The 14207-nt window shown below is 41.5% G+C and overlaps 1 protein-coding gene across 6 annotated transcripts in view; it reads left to right on the forward strand.

Moving 5' to 3' along the window:
- The window catches only part of LOC102166310 (uncharacterized), a 671646-nt gene that overhangs the window by 158212 nt on the left and 499227 nt on the right, over positions 1-14207 (forward strand). For 4 of the 6 annotated variants that reach the window (XR_014817241.1, XR_014817236.1, XR_014817239.1 and 1 more), the window contains one exon: positions 4126-4250. The exons of the other annotated variants lie outside the window; for them this stretch is intronic. The gene's annotated coding sequence lies outside the window, so the exon portion shown is untranslated. The remainder of the gene's footprint in view (positions 1-4125; positions 4251-14207) is intronic. 6 annotated transcript variants of the gene reach the window in all.

Genomic DNA, 14207 nt, shown 5'->3' on the forward strand with positions numbered 1-14207 from the left:
GGAGCTGCCAGCACGTGGTAGCAGTAAACAGCAGGCAGGCTTTCAGTTGGCCTCATCGTCATTTCTTAATTCTCTCTAGGCACAGCACCCCTTCTTGCTTGCCCCTGGGAAGGGTGACTCCTACTGTGAATCTTTTCTGAACTGCAAGGGAGTTAAGGATGTTTGCAAAGGAAGGAGACAGGGGTTGTGTTGAGTAACCGTGGAATCCAAAGAGAAAAACAAATCTCCACCCCACGAGGTCATTTCTGGCTTAAAGAGGTTTTGAATCCTCTTTTCACTAGGCACCTCCTGGACATACATTGCCACTTAAGAAGAGTTCATAGGAACAGAGGCAGGAGGTTCACGAATGTGGCGTCACGTGTGCAACAGGCACGGCTGAATGCCAAATCTGGGCTCTTCTCATCCAAGGCTTTTGTGGCTTTTCCTCTACTGAGCTACCTATTCTCTTTAAATCCTGTCATTTTTCTGCTTCCAAAGAGCTAGAGGCTGTAGTACAAGAACTTATAATCACTATAAGAATTGTTGCTTAAACATAATAATGTTAAACTGGCAAATACTGTTTGTGGATGTAATTACAGACCAGGAGATGTGAACTCTTTAAATATGTGATCCAGGAAGGAGAATTGCGAAAAGTAGATAATGAGCATTTTGCATCTGTTCAAGGTTATGGGGAAGATAATGGATCAGTTCCTTGTGGTCCTTTTCGTTTCCTCTCTGCTTGCTAATGGTGTTGGGTTTTTATTTATTGTGGGGTCATTGATAAGAAACCTGTATCAAAAACAACCAAACACCATGTGACTAGAAATAAAAGGTCAAAAAAGAATGTATATATGTATGTGTAACTGGGTCACCGTGCTGTATAGTAGAAAAAAATATATATATAAATAAGTGATTAAAAAAAAGGTCAAGCAGGAAATGGTGCATGCGTGGTTGTTGTCTGTCCCTCTCTGACCCCACTCCGCCTCCTCCCTGAGGAGGGACCATTCCCCTGATGGAGGCATTTCGGAGGTTTGTACTTTGTGCAGCATCTGCAAATTCCCCTGTGCCCACGAATGTGGAAAAGCAAACGGGGTCTTAGTCGTATGAGGAAAATAGTTTTGATCTTGAGACTCCCTGAAAGAAGCATCTCAGGGAGCCTCCAGGAACCATAGCTCCTAGGACCACTGCCCTCCGTGGAGGTTTGTGGTGGTCTGGAAAATGCACCTTTCACACATTTCCAAACTGTTTTCCAAAGTGCTTGTTTCAGCATCGTGAGCTCTCGTCCCTGGTTCATCAGAGCCCTCCTTCTCTGTGCTTGCTGGACACGGGTCACTGGTCTTTCACATAGTCCCCAAATTTAGGCATTTTATTTACTTATTTTTTTCCAAGCTTAAACCATTGTTTTTTTTTTCAAGCTTAAACAATTGTTTTCTTTTCTTTTTCTTATTACTCAAATGAATTTATCACATCTGTAGTTGTATAATCATCATAACAATCTGATTTCACAGGATTTCCATCCCACACCCCAAGCACATTCCTCCAACCCCAAACTGTCTCCTCCGGAGACCATAAGTTTTTCAATGTCTGTGAGTCAGCATCTGTTCTGCAAAGAAGCTCAGTCTGTCCTTTTTTCAGATTCCACATGTCAGTGAAAGCATTGGATGTTGGTGTCTCATTGTATGGCTGACTTCAGTTAGCATGGTAATTTCTAGGTCCATCCATGTTGCTAAAAATGCTGGTATTTCATTCCTTTTAATGGCTGAGTAATATTCCATGGTGTATATGTACCACCTCTTCTTGATCCACTCCTCTGTCAATGGACATTGAGGTTGTTTCCATGTCTTGGCTATTGCAAATAGTGCTGCAATGAACATCAGAGTACATGTGTCTTTGCGAGTCATGGTTTTTCCCTGGATAGATGGCCAGGAGTGGGATTGCTGGATCAAATGGTAGTTCTATGTTTAGTTTTCTGAGGAATCCCCATACTGTTTCCCACAGTGGCTGCACCAATTTACAATCCCACCAACAGTGTACTAGGGTTCCTTTTTCTCCACACCCTCTCCAGCCAGCACTTCTTGTTTGTAGACTTTTTGATGATGCCCATTCTGGCTGGTGTAAGGTGGTACCTCAGAGTGGTTTTGATTTGCATTTCTCTAGTAATGATTGATGCTGAACATCTTTTCCTGCGTTTTTTGGCCATCTGTATGTCTTCTTTGGAGAATTTTCTGTTTAGAGCTTCTGCCCATTTTTGGGTGGGGTTGTTTGTTTTTTTGGTATTAAGCTGCTGGTGTTTATAAATTTTGGAGATGAATCCCTTGTCCGTCGATTCACTTGCAAAGATTTTCTCCCATTCTGTGGGTTGTCTTTTCATTTTGTTTAGGGTTTCCTTTGCTGTGCAGAAACTTGTAAGTTTGATTAGGTCCCATTTGTTTATTTTTGTTCTTATTGTCAATACTCTAAGAGATGGATCTGAGAAGATGTTGCTGTCGTTTATGTCAGAGAGTGTTTGGCCTATGTTTTCCTCTAGGAGTTTGATAGTGTCTGGTCTTCTGTCTAGGTCTTTAATCCATTTGGAGTTTATTTTTGTGTGTGGTGTTAGGGAGTGTTCTCATTTCATTCTTTTCCATGTGGCTGTCCAGTTTTCCCAACACCACTTATTGAACAGGCTGTCTTTTCTCCATTGTATATTCTCGCCTCTTTTGTCATAGCTTAGTTGGCTGTAGGTGTGTGGGTTTAATTCTGGGCTTTCTATCCTGTTCTACTGATCTATATTTCTGTCTTTGTGCCAGTACCATACCGTTTTGATGATTGTTTCTTTGTGGTATAGTCTGAAGTCCAGGAGCCTGATTCCTTCAGCTCCATTTTTCTTTTTCAGGATGTCTTTGGCTATTCTGGGTCTTTTGTGCTTCCATAGAAACTGTAAAGTATTTTGTTTGAGTTCTGTGAAAAATGTCCTTGGTAATTTGATAGGGATTGCATTGAATCTGTAGCTTGCCTTAGGTAGTATAGTCATTTTGATAATAATAACTCTTCCAATCCACGAGCATGGTATATCTTTCCATCTATTTGTGTTATCTTTGATTTCTTTCATCAGTGTCATAGTTTTCAGAGTACAGGTCTTTTGTCTCTTTAGGTAGGTTTACTCCTAGGTATTTTATTCATTTGGATGTGATGGTAAACGGGATTGCTTCCCTAATTTCTCTTTCTGCTCTTTCATTGTTAGTGTATAGAAACATCATCGATTTCTGTGTATTAATTTTGTATCCTGCGACTTTGCCAAATTCGTGGATGAGTTTTCTAGAGTCTTTAGGATTCTCTAGGTATAGTATCATGTCATCTACAAATAGGGATAGTTTTACTTCTCCCTTTCCAAGCAAACTTAGGCATTTTAGACAATAGCTCATTGTGGTTTTAACTTTCATTTCCATGATTTTGGGCAAGGTCACACATCTTCCTATACATCTCTTAGCAATTTTGGTTCTTGCTTCTATGAATGATCTCATCCTTTCCTCATTTTTTACAATTTAGTTGTTCGTCTTTTTCTTACTGGCTTTGGACATCATGTTTATGTGTTCTGGACACTCAGTCTTGTCATTTATGTAAATTCTAGATGAATGATCCTCTGAGCCTTTTCCTTTCCCTCTTTGAATACGGTCCTTAACTATTTTAAGTCGTTGAATTCTGGAAATACTCTACAGTTCTGGATTTTGGGGTCTTACTTAAGAAAACCTTTTAAATTCTGAGGTCACAAAGGTATTTCTCAATATATTCTTTTAAAACTTGTAAAGTTTGATTTTTTTCTATATACTTTTAAAATCTATCAAGAATTTACTTTTACATGTGATACAAGAGGGATCTGTGGTGTGCCTGCATCATTTATTAAATTTTCTTTGTTCTGCTCATCTACATGCCAGCTTTGTTGACTTTTCAAGTGTATATATATATATATATATATATATATATATATATATATTATTGTTGTTTATATATATATTTTAAATAGAGGTCTCTTTCTAGGTTTTGAAATTTAACTCTATTGATTTGTTTATCTTTATAGCAATATCACATTCTCTTAATTACTATAACTTTATAATAAGACAATATATGTTAAGAAAATATTACACCTGTTGTTCTTGTATTTTTCAGAATTGTTTTGACTGTGATCTTCCAGATAAGTTTTAAAATCACTTTGTAAATTTGTGTGAGAACTGATTGGGAGAGCATTGGATTTTTCGACTGCCTTGGAGAAAAACGGCATCTTTATGAACCGGGTATGTTTCCCTCACCTCTTCTTTCATGACCTTTGGTACATGGTGTCTTCTCTATAGTTCGCCTTGGAAGTTTTCACTTGCTGTTCATTCTGATTAGAATGTACTTCCGTCGGATTCTCCGTAATTGCCTCTGTGCTAGATTCTTAGGGTTGCTGTAACAAATTCCTATGCAATGTGAATTAAAACAACAGAAAGTGGCCGTCTTGATCCACGAAGAGAGCCCTCCCTGGGGACCTGGCCCAGCCAGCATCTTGGCCTTGGCTTTCCCAGCCTCCCGAACTCTGAGGAGGGAGTGTCTCCTGCTGAAGCCCCACCCCCAGGACGGGAGCATCCCTTCTCTGTCTCTTCCGACTTCTGGTGCCTGTGGGCACCCTTGCCTTGTGAGCACCACTCCAGGTGCTGCCTGTCTCCATCGCTTCCTCGGCTCTGTGTCTTTCTCTCCTTTCTTTCTCACATCTCCACCTGCCTTTCTCTTCTAAGGACAGGGGTCGTTGTGTCCACCTGCATGGTCCAGGATGGCTTCCTTACCTCAAGGTCCTAATTTACTCACATCTGTAGTCCTGCCCTTTCTAAATATGGTCACCACTTGCAGGTTCTGAGGATCGGGACCTGGACACAGTCTTGGTGGGGGCACATTTCACCTCATTACATCTTCTCAACTCAAATGTCCCCTTTTCAGATGACACTTTCTCTACCTTCTTTATACTCTTGTACTTGAAATTTTCATAATAATTTGGTTGATATTTTATGTATTGTCTCCCTTTCCATTTAAAAAATGTACTTGGAGTTCCCGTTGTGGCTCGGTGGAAATGAATCTGACTGGCATCCATGAGGATGCAGGTTCGATCCCTGTGCCTTGCTCAGCAGGTTAAGGATCCGGCATTTCTGTGAGCCGTGGTATAGGTTGCAGACACGGCTCGGATCTGATGTTGCTGTGGCTGTGGTGTAGGCCAGTGGCTACAGCTCTGATTCGACCTCTAGCCTGGGAACCTCCATATGCTGCGGGAACAGCCGTAAAAAGAAAAAAAAAAGTGTAGCTCTTTGCAGGTAGGGGTTCTGTTGTATTTATTATTGTATTTACATTGGTATTCTGATAACACACACTGGTTCAACTTTGTTGTTTATAGCTGGTGTCTACTGGTTGGGTATCCACTATAATTAGTCTATGTAATATTATGCAAGTTGCCATATATCTTAGATATCATTCCTGAGTGTTTATCTAGCTTCTAGAACAGGCACTGGCACACAGTTATTGTCAGTAAACAATTGTGTTGACTAAGAGATGGCGCAGATAACACAGAAAAGGGTGCGGATTAATGCAAGAGGCCAGCTTATGAAGAGATTGCTGTGTCATGATAAGGAGTTTGAACTTCTTCCTGAAAAATGATAGAGATTAATCTTGGAGTTTTAAGTAAGGAAATAATATAATTATATCTGCATTTAAAACAGGAAGTTCACAGTGAATTACCCTGAGATATTTTGGAACCTCTGTTGAAGCTCTGAGGTGATATTCAGAAGGGTGGAGTGAGGTGGACATAAATCTGCCCCCCCACCCCTTGACTGCGCACTCGGCATGTGAAAGTTCCCAGGCCAGGGATCAAACTGAGCCACAGCAGTGATAACGCCCGGTGCTTAGCCCGGTGCCCCAAAAGAGACCTCCACATCCACCCCTTCCTGCTGACGTAGGTCATTGCTTGTGAGCTACACAACACAGCCTTTATTTCTGAAGAGACATGTACGGTGTGTGTGTGTGTGTGTGTGTGTGTGTGTGTGTGTGTGTGTGTGTGTGTGTGTGTGTGTGTGTGTATGCAGGTACACTTGACTGTTTGAAGATTTTTGGAATAAACGTCTTAAAACGTATCGGTTGAGATTATTTCTTGTTGTAAACTGCAGAAACCGATTCCGGCTAATTTGAGAGAGAGAGGCAAGTTATCACCCACTGGTTTGAAACTGGGGTGCATCTTACCATCTAAAGAGAACATGATTAACCAAGTCGTGGAAATATAAAGATCCGGAGCCGCTCCAAGGCTTAGTACCCAGAGCTCACGGGCATTTTCTATGGAGTGGCTCTAATGATCTCAGGCCACACATCTTTGAATGCTAAGTTTCAGAAATATTTTAGGGGTTTCTCTTAAATCTCCTTCTATCTTATCCTTGACTTTTAATGCATTTAGAGGATGCTCATGTTTCCAAATACCTATTCTTCCCCTTCTCTCTCATAATAGAATCCCTGCTTTTCAGCGGGGTGTCCGAACATGCAAAATGAAGGCCATATTCCCAAACCTCTTTGGCTTAGCTGTAGTCTTATGACTGAGTTCTAGTCAGTGAGATGTGAGCAGAAATGCATGTGATGGTTTTAGAGCTTACTTCAAACAATGGCCTCTTTTTAGATACTTCCTGGAATGGAGATGTAGAGACTGGAGATCTAGCTGACATCTTAGACCATAAGAATTACAGCCACACGGCAAGGATGGCAGAATGGGGACCCTTAGATACCCTGGTTTAATGAATGCTGAGGTAGAGCTGCTGTGCTGGTCTGCACTCTGCCTGGGGGCTTTCATGTGCCAGAAAAATATCTGTGAGTCTTCTACTTGTATGTGTGTGATCTGGCACATACAGGTGGGATTACGTAAGATAAACACATATAATAAGATGCATATAATCTCACTTATGCTGCTTTTATTTTGGGTCACTGATATCTACAAATCTAATTTTAACTCCTAAACAGGGGATTTTCCATAATTACAGTACATGGAGCAATTTCTTTGTGTTTTCAAGGGCAACTAAGCATTTGAAAATTATTTTATAACATTTCAGGATTTTCTGTAGGATGCAGAGATTGTAGCCTGTGCTCTGCTTTCTTGAAATGGAAGTCCCTTTGCTCATGTAACACATTTTCTTGTAAGATCTCTCTATATTAAGAAAATTAGTTTTTTGTTTACCATGCTGCTAATATTTCCATGTTTGTCTTTCTCATGTTTTCTTTTTGTTTAAATCCTTTTTTTCTTATATACACCTGATTTACCATTTCATTTTTATTAGTTTTTTCCTCCTTATGAATTTGAGCTTTTATGTCATTCTCACAAAGACCTTTTTTACTCCAAGATGGTAAAAATGTTTGTTCATATTTTTCCAGGGTACAGTTATCATTTTATTTAAAAATTAAAGATCTTTCTCTCACTTGGAATTTCTTTAAATATAAGGAGCGAAATAGAGTTATAGCTTTCTCCTGTCAAATGGCTAGGCAGTTATCCCTGTGTCATTTATTGCATAACCAAATTTTGGGGCTCTTGGGATTTAAACATATGGAAATGGAAAAATAGAAGTTTTCTATTTACATGTTAAAGCCCATTCTCCTCACATGAATTTATTACACAATACCTTAAGTTTTGCAATACAGGTATGAAGAAATAGTATGGGGATATGGAGGAAAGAACTGGTTTCCTGGGGAAATTTTGGAAGCCTTTTGTAATGGTTTTAAAATACGTCTAATTTCTTTGGCAGTCCTCCCTGCAAAGGTGAAGGCTTTGCTTTCCTTGAGCGTCATCAGGACGGAATAGAATGGGTCAGAACAGATACAAGGTGCTAGTTTCATCCTCCCCCCTCAGGGTTCTCATCCAGGGCAGCTGCCTTGTCATTAGATCACTAATCGGCGCTGTGGAGAGGTTCAGGCTCAGGTCCAGGGGAACTGAGGCTTCCTGCCAGCAGCCGACGGGGAACTTCCGTCCAAGCCATGCGAGCGAGCCGGCTTGGAAGGGGATTCTCCAGGCCTGTCAAGGTGTCCGGTCACGATGGCGCCAGTCAGTGTCCTGACAGCATGAGAGGATGGTGGCTGGAACCACCAGCTAAGCTCCATCCACGTTTCTGACCTCAAATGTGAGATAAATGTTTCTTGTCTTGAAAGTGGCTATGTTTTAGAGGAACTTACAACACAGCATCAGCTAATCAAGACACTCTGAGGACAGAGTGTAATGAGAGTTGGTTCCGGAAGGCCCAACAGGAAATTTTATTTATTCTTTTTAGTGAAGAAGTGGGGGAAGCCATTCTAAGCCTAGTAGCTGGCACATGTGAAGTCAAAGAAGAGTCTTGTTGTATTCAGGAGTAATTTTTAAAAATCTAACGAGTATAGTGAGACCTGAGAATACGGAACACAGTGGGGAGCTGCATGGATTGAGTCTGAAGCTCTTGCAGAAGGTCTTTGGCAAAGAAGCTTAGTCTTTGTCCTTAAGGCTGTGCGTAAGCAACAGCAGGTTTTCATCGAGCATGACACCGATTTGGACTGGAGGGCAAGGCATTTTACGACGTAGCCTGATGGGTAAGTCGTCTGAAGATGATGCTTTCCTGAGAAAGGTGATGAATTGAGTTTACTGCTCTAGGAGTAGAGTTAAAGGAGAAGTATAATTAAAGCTTTTTTTCTTTCTTTCTTTCTTTTTTTTTTGCCACACTCATGGCACACAGAAATTCCTGGGCCAGGGATCAAACCCACAGCAGTGACCTGAGCCACAGCAGTGACAGCACCGAATCCTTTACTGTTAGGTCCCCAGGGAACTCCTGATATATTTTGAGGTTAAGTCAGAAGGATCTGAAGCCTAAGAGTAAGTTTATACAAGTGAATCAAGTAGAATTGGTTGAGTATTGCTGACAGATGCTACTGCATAGCATGCCATAGGTATGTGTTGTTTCAATGAAAGAGTAAAATTTGGTGAAGAAATTTTGGGAGGGCACAGAGCGTTATCTTTGGACCAGACCATAACATTTACATTTGCATGAAAACTCTGAGAAGCCATCTGCAAGAGATTTTCAGCACAGTCCCTTCAGTTCTATCCAGTGTCGTGAGACATTCTGTTTCCTAGAATGTGAGCGTGAGTGAGAAAGCTGGAACACGCTGTTTCCCTTAGGGCTAACGAGAGCGTGAAGGAGCTTGCTCAGGAGACGTTAGGTTCAGTCTGATTCAGGAACACCACGGCTGTTCTGCTGGATGTTTGGCTTGTATTTGTTCTCTCCGGAGTCCAGCTTTAAAAAAATCTTACAAAGAAGAAACATGTATTTTTTCATTCCAGGAGCTTTAAACAGGGGAAGGTTTGGGGATAGAGCAGGATCGCTGAGGCCCCTGAAGCCTGTACCTCTGATCCCCAAACCCTCAAGGCCTGAGACTCAAAGGGCTCCCCAGATGCCCAAGGTGAGGGGCAGTGGGATACCAGCTGGTTTGATTTTAATATGCCTCCCTCACCTTCTCCTACCTCACTCCTGCTCCATCCTAAAAATCACTCTTCTAATGCGCAAAGTTAAGCACAAGCCTTCTGTGCTGAAAATGGCATCTCATTAAATCTTTCGGAATTTGCCAACAACCCAATGGAAAAATGGGCAAAAGACCTGAATAGATGTTTCTCTAAAGACATGCAGACAGCCAACAAGCACATGAAAAAATGCTCAACATCACTGATTATTATAGAGAAATGCAAATCAAAACTGCTCTGAGATACCACCTCACACCTCAGAATGGCCATCGTTAACAAGTCCACAAATACCAAATGCTGGAGGGGGTGTGGAGAAAAGGGAGCCCTCCCACACTGTTGGTGGGAATGTAAATTTGTACAATCACTGTGGAAAACAGTATGGAGGTACCTCAGAAAACTAAATATAGAACTACCATGTGACCCAGCAATCCCACTCTTGGGCACATATCTGGACAAAACTTTCCTTGAAAAAGACACATGCACCTGCATGTTCATTGTAGCTCTATTCACAATAGCCAAGACATGGAAACAACCCAAATGTCCATCGACAGATGAATGGATTAGGAAGATGTGGTATACATACATGACGGAATACTACTAAGCCATAAAAAGAACAATGCCATTTGCAGCAACATGGATGGAACTAGAGACTCTCATACTAAGTGAAGTAAGTCAGAAGAGAAAGACAAATACCATATGATATCACTTATATCTGGAATCTAGTATACGGCACAAATGAACCTTTCTACAGAAAAGAAACTCATGGACTTGGAGAACAGACTTGTGGTTGCCAAGGAGGAGGGGGAGGGAGTGGGATAGACTGAGAATCTGGGCTTAATAGATGCAGACTATTGCCTTTGGGATGGATTAGCAATGAGATCCTGTTGTATAGCACTGGGAACTATATCTAGTCACTTGTGATGGAGCATGATAATGTGAGCAAAAGAATGTGTGTATATATATATATATATATATATATATATATTTGTGTGTGTGTGTGTGTGACTGGGTCACTTTGCTGTACAGTAGAAAACTGACAGAACACTGTAAACCAACTATAATGGAAAAAATAAAAATCATTAAAAAAAAAGTAAATCCCGAGGAATTTATGTTGCGAGATGGTGCTGAGCTGGAAAATGTAGTGTTATGTACACCTGAATGTATGTGTCACAGGTTTTTGCTGGCCCTGTTTTAATAGGGTTTACCTATTTTTTAAACCTTTTTAAAATAAGGTTTATAACAGTGCTGTTTTAAAAAGGGTTTATAACAGAAACAGACTCACAAACAGAACAGACTTGTGGTTGCCAAGAGGGAGCGGGGAGGGAGGGGATGGACTGGGGGGTTGGGGTTGGTAGGTGCAAACTCTTAGATTTAGAGTGGATAAGCCATGAGGTCCTCCTGTACAGCACAGGGACCTCTGCCCAGTCTCTTGGGATAGACCATGGTGGAAGATAGCATGAAAAAAAGAATGTGTATATATATGTATGACGGGCTCACTCACTCTGCTGTACAGCAGGAATTGACACAACACTGTAAATCAACTATACCGTAATAAGAAAATGTAAAAAAAAAGAGATAGCATTCCTTCTTGATCTCGTAACGAGTCCTCAGACCCACCGTCATGGCCCTCAGATCTAGGTTATGTGAACTGGCAGTAACGCGTCTGATGTGCAGTGCTCTGTCTCAAAAAACTTCTCGAACTCTGCCTTGACTTCTCACGGGGAGGCCAGTTCTCAGAGCCTTCTGAGATGCTTTCCCCGGGTTAGAATCCTCCCATTTGGCTTGAATAAAACTTTCCAATTATTAAAAAAAAAAAAATCGGGTTTATATTTCATGAGGAATCCATCAGGGGAACGGGTGAGCACTGTTCTGGCTGTGCTGGGAGAGTGCGTGTGGCTGCAGCGTGGCCACGGCCACTGGGATGCCGCAGGTAAGGCCGCCGTGTTGAGCTGAGTCATTTTGTCATTAACATACAGGTTTGTGTTTAGAGGCCTACCCCGGTGGCTTTAGATGCCAGCTGGAGTTATGCCAGCATTTCCGCCTGTTCTGTTGATTATAATGGACAACATTCTGCCTTATCTGCAGTCCTTCTGGATGGTGGGTTGCTGTTGACTTTATTGTGCAAAGCTGAGATATTTTTACTTCTCACATGTATATTTTTTAATGTGAACAAACTGATCTCTGGTCCTTCCCCTAAATGAGCAAATGGCATTTAGCTCTCTTCGTTGTGGCCGACAGAGAGAAAATAGAGACTGTTGGTTAGTTGTGTTCCCTATCCATGCATGTTGTTGATGTCTCTTGTGTTCATGAATTTAGACAGTGGTCTGGGATGTGCCGTTATTTTTTTTTTTTAAGATTCATTATTTCATACCATGCTTTCCATAAGGCAGTGAATGAGAGGTCTCGAGAATATGCTTGTCTAACCTGAAGACTTTGAGTTAGACTAAGCAAAGGCTTTGTTTAAATAACAGTGCCCAAAGCGTACATCGAGGTAAATACCTTTGTCGTTAATGGATTGAAAGGCATGGCATTCAAAGGAGAGAGAAAGTTGGAAGGTGCTGTAGTAGTTGGGGAGGCTGGGCTATGCTGCCCTAACAGGCCAGCTCAGAATATCAGTGTGTTTCTAAATAAAAGCCCTTGCTGTGCCTGCCAGGTCGCCAAGACAGCTTCCTTTAAGCAATGATTCAGGACTCCATCTTGACTCTATCGTCTCAACCCTAGTTTTCCTTTCACGGAGGCAGAGGATGAAATCTGGGCAGGATCCCTCTGGGATTTGTCACTGCCGGCAGCCACACACATCACTTCTCACAACTAGCTGTGACTTCTCAGAGCTGGTCCTGGAGCATCCTGTCTCTAGGACCAGGATTGTGCGGATGGCGAGAATTGCCTGTCTGTACCACGGTGGTTATATCATGAGACTGAGAGAAAGGAGTAGATACTGAAATTTTTGTGAGGTCGAAAGCATAGTCTTAGTTTGTTGGTTTTGCTTTTAATATATGATTTTTTTAAAAGAAGTATTGCCATGGACATGTAAACAAATAGTGATCCCCTCCCCCGTCCCCGTTTGGAGGTGTGGGTTGTGTCTATGGCTTTCCATGTTTCTGAGTTCTGACACCTGGTGGAATCTTCACATCCTTTTGACTTCTGGTGGTCATGCCTCTAGGTGACCTGTATTTTCAGAGTGATGTGCACACCTGCACTGCAATACTGCATTTGTGATCCTGGATCGAAAACAGAGGATACTTGTTCACATTTGCAGGTGATTTTATCCTAAAGAGAAAAATATTTTTTAATCTAGTAGGAAGAGGTACCTTCTTTCAAATTACAAGAGGAGGAAGGTGGTTGAGACTGAAAGATGAAAGAACTTGTTCTTCTCTTCCCCACGCAGCATCTGTAGTTCTCCTTTGAACAACATGGGTTTGAATAGCATAGATCTGTTTATACGTGGATTTTTTTCCAGTAAATATATGAAAATATATGTGTATAACATTGTATATAAGACTTGTGTTGACATGGGTAGCCTCTCCTTACATAGACATAAGGTGAGTGAAATTTAGTATAAAGTTAATCATGTGTTACTTTTCTTACTGTTTCATAGCTTTGCTTTCGAAGCAGGATAGTTCCGTGCAGTTTGCCTACAGGGTTGTCGGGCAAAGCAAGGAGAGTGTGGAGGGAACAGAGTTGGACGTGGAATTGATACACAGTCACAGTAAATGGATCCAAACTAGTAACATAGCTTCCCTTAGAAGGAAGGGGGCTTGGGAATGAGAGAATCACTTTTCCAGCAGCACCGTTACCCTCAGGAAGGAGAGCCTGGGTCCTTGGAGGTCAGCTTGCTGTCTCTGTCTTGTCATGGCCGATGCGTGTCTTTCCACACTGCCATCCCCAGACTCACACACCAACCCTTTTAACAGAAATGGTGTCGTGCCCGTTCAATTTGTAAGCTGGGTACGTAGTTCTTGGAAGTGAAGTATGCGTCTTGTCACATTTGATGCCCCGTTAAAGTCAATGTAAGGCAATGTAAAGGAAAGGTTGGTTTTATTAGCTCAGCAAAAGGAGAAAATAAAAAAGTAGAAGTAGCCCTTTCTTTCTTTTTAAAAATACATGGAAAGGTTAAGAAGCCAGGCAGTCAATTGTGATTTGAAGAAATTTGGAAATTTTCAAAATTTTTCATTTTATTCTCTTCAGAATATGTTTCATGTGCTCCAAGGTAGTGGAGTGTAAAGATGTGTCGCTGGAATGCTGGTCGTGGCATTAGTTACATCCAGGTGTCTGTAAGGAAGGAGAGGGGAATCTTAAATTGAAGGTACCACATTTTCTTGCGTGAATCTCAGGAGGTTAACTCAGTCCTATTCCTTGGTCTCTGTAGCTGGCATTTGGTCATATTTCACAATATGTTAATAGTATTTTTTAAGTAACTTTTTTGGGGAAAAATTTTAGATTTACAGGAAGGTTGCAGAGACAGAAGAGAGTTCCTGTGTGTTCCTCATCCGGGATCACCCCTGTTAACATCCTGTGTGATCCACGGTGTGTTCTGTCAAAACCGAGAAACAGCTAACACTGGTACCATGGTATTAACGAAACTACAGACTTTATTTGCCTTTCACCAGTTTTTTTGCTCATGTCCCTTTGCTCAGTATCCACCCCAGGCTAGCATCCTGTGTTAACTGTTCTGTCCAAAGACCTCTCTACTCTGGAAAGTTACCCAGTCTTTCCTTGC

Source organism: Sus scrofa, chromosome 10 (assembly GCF_054392235.1).
Source record: "Sus scrofa isolate SSC_HxYL_T2T_F1_AM1 chromosome 10, Sscrofa_HxYL_maternal_Yorkshire_Landrace_v2.0, whole genome shotgun sequence".
Taxonomy (NCBI): Eukaryota; Metazoa; Chordata; class Mammalia; order Artiodactyla; family Suidae; genus Sus; species Sus scrofa.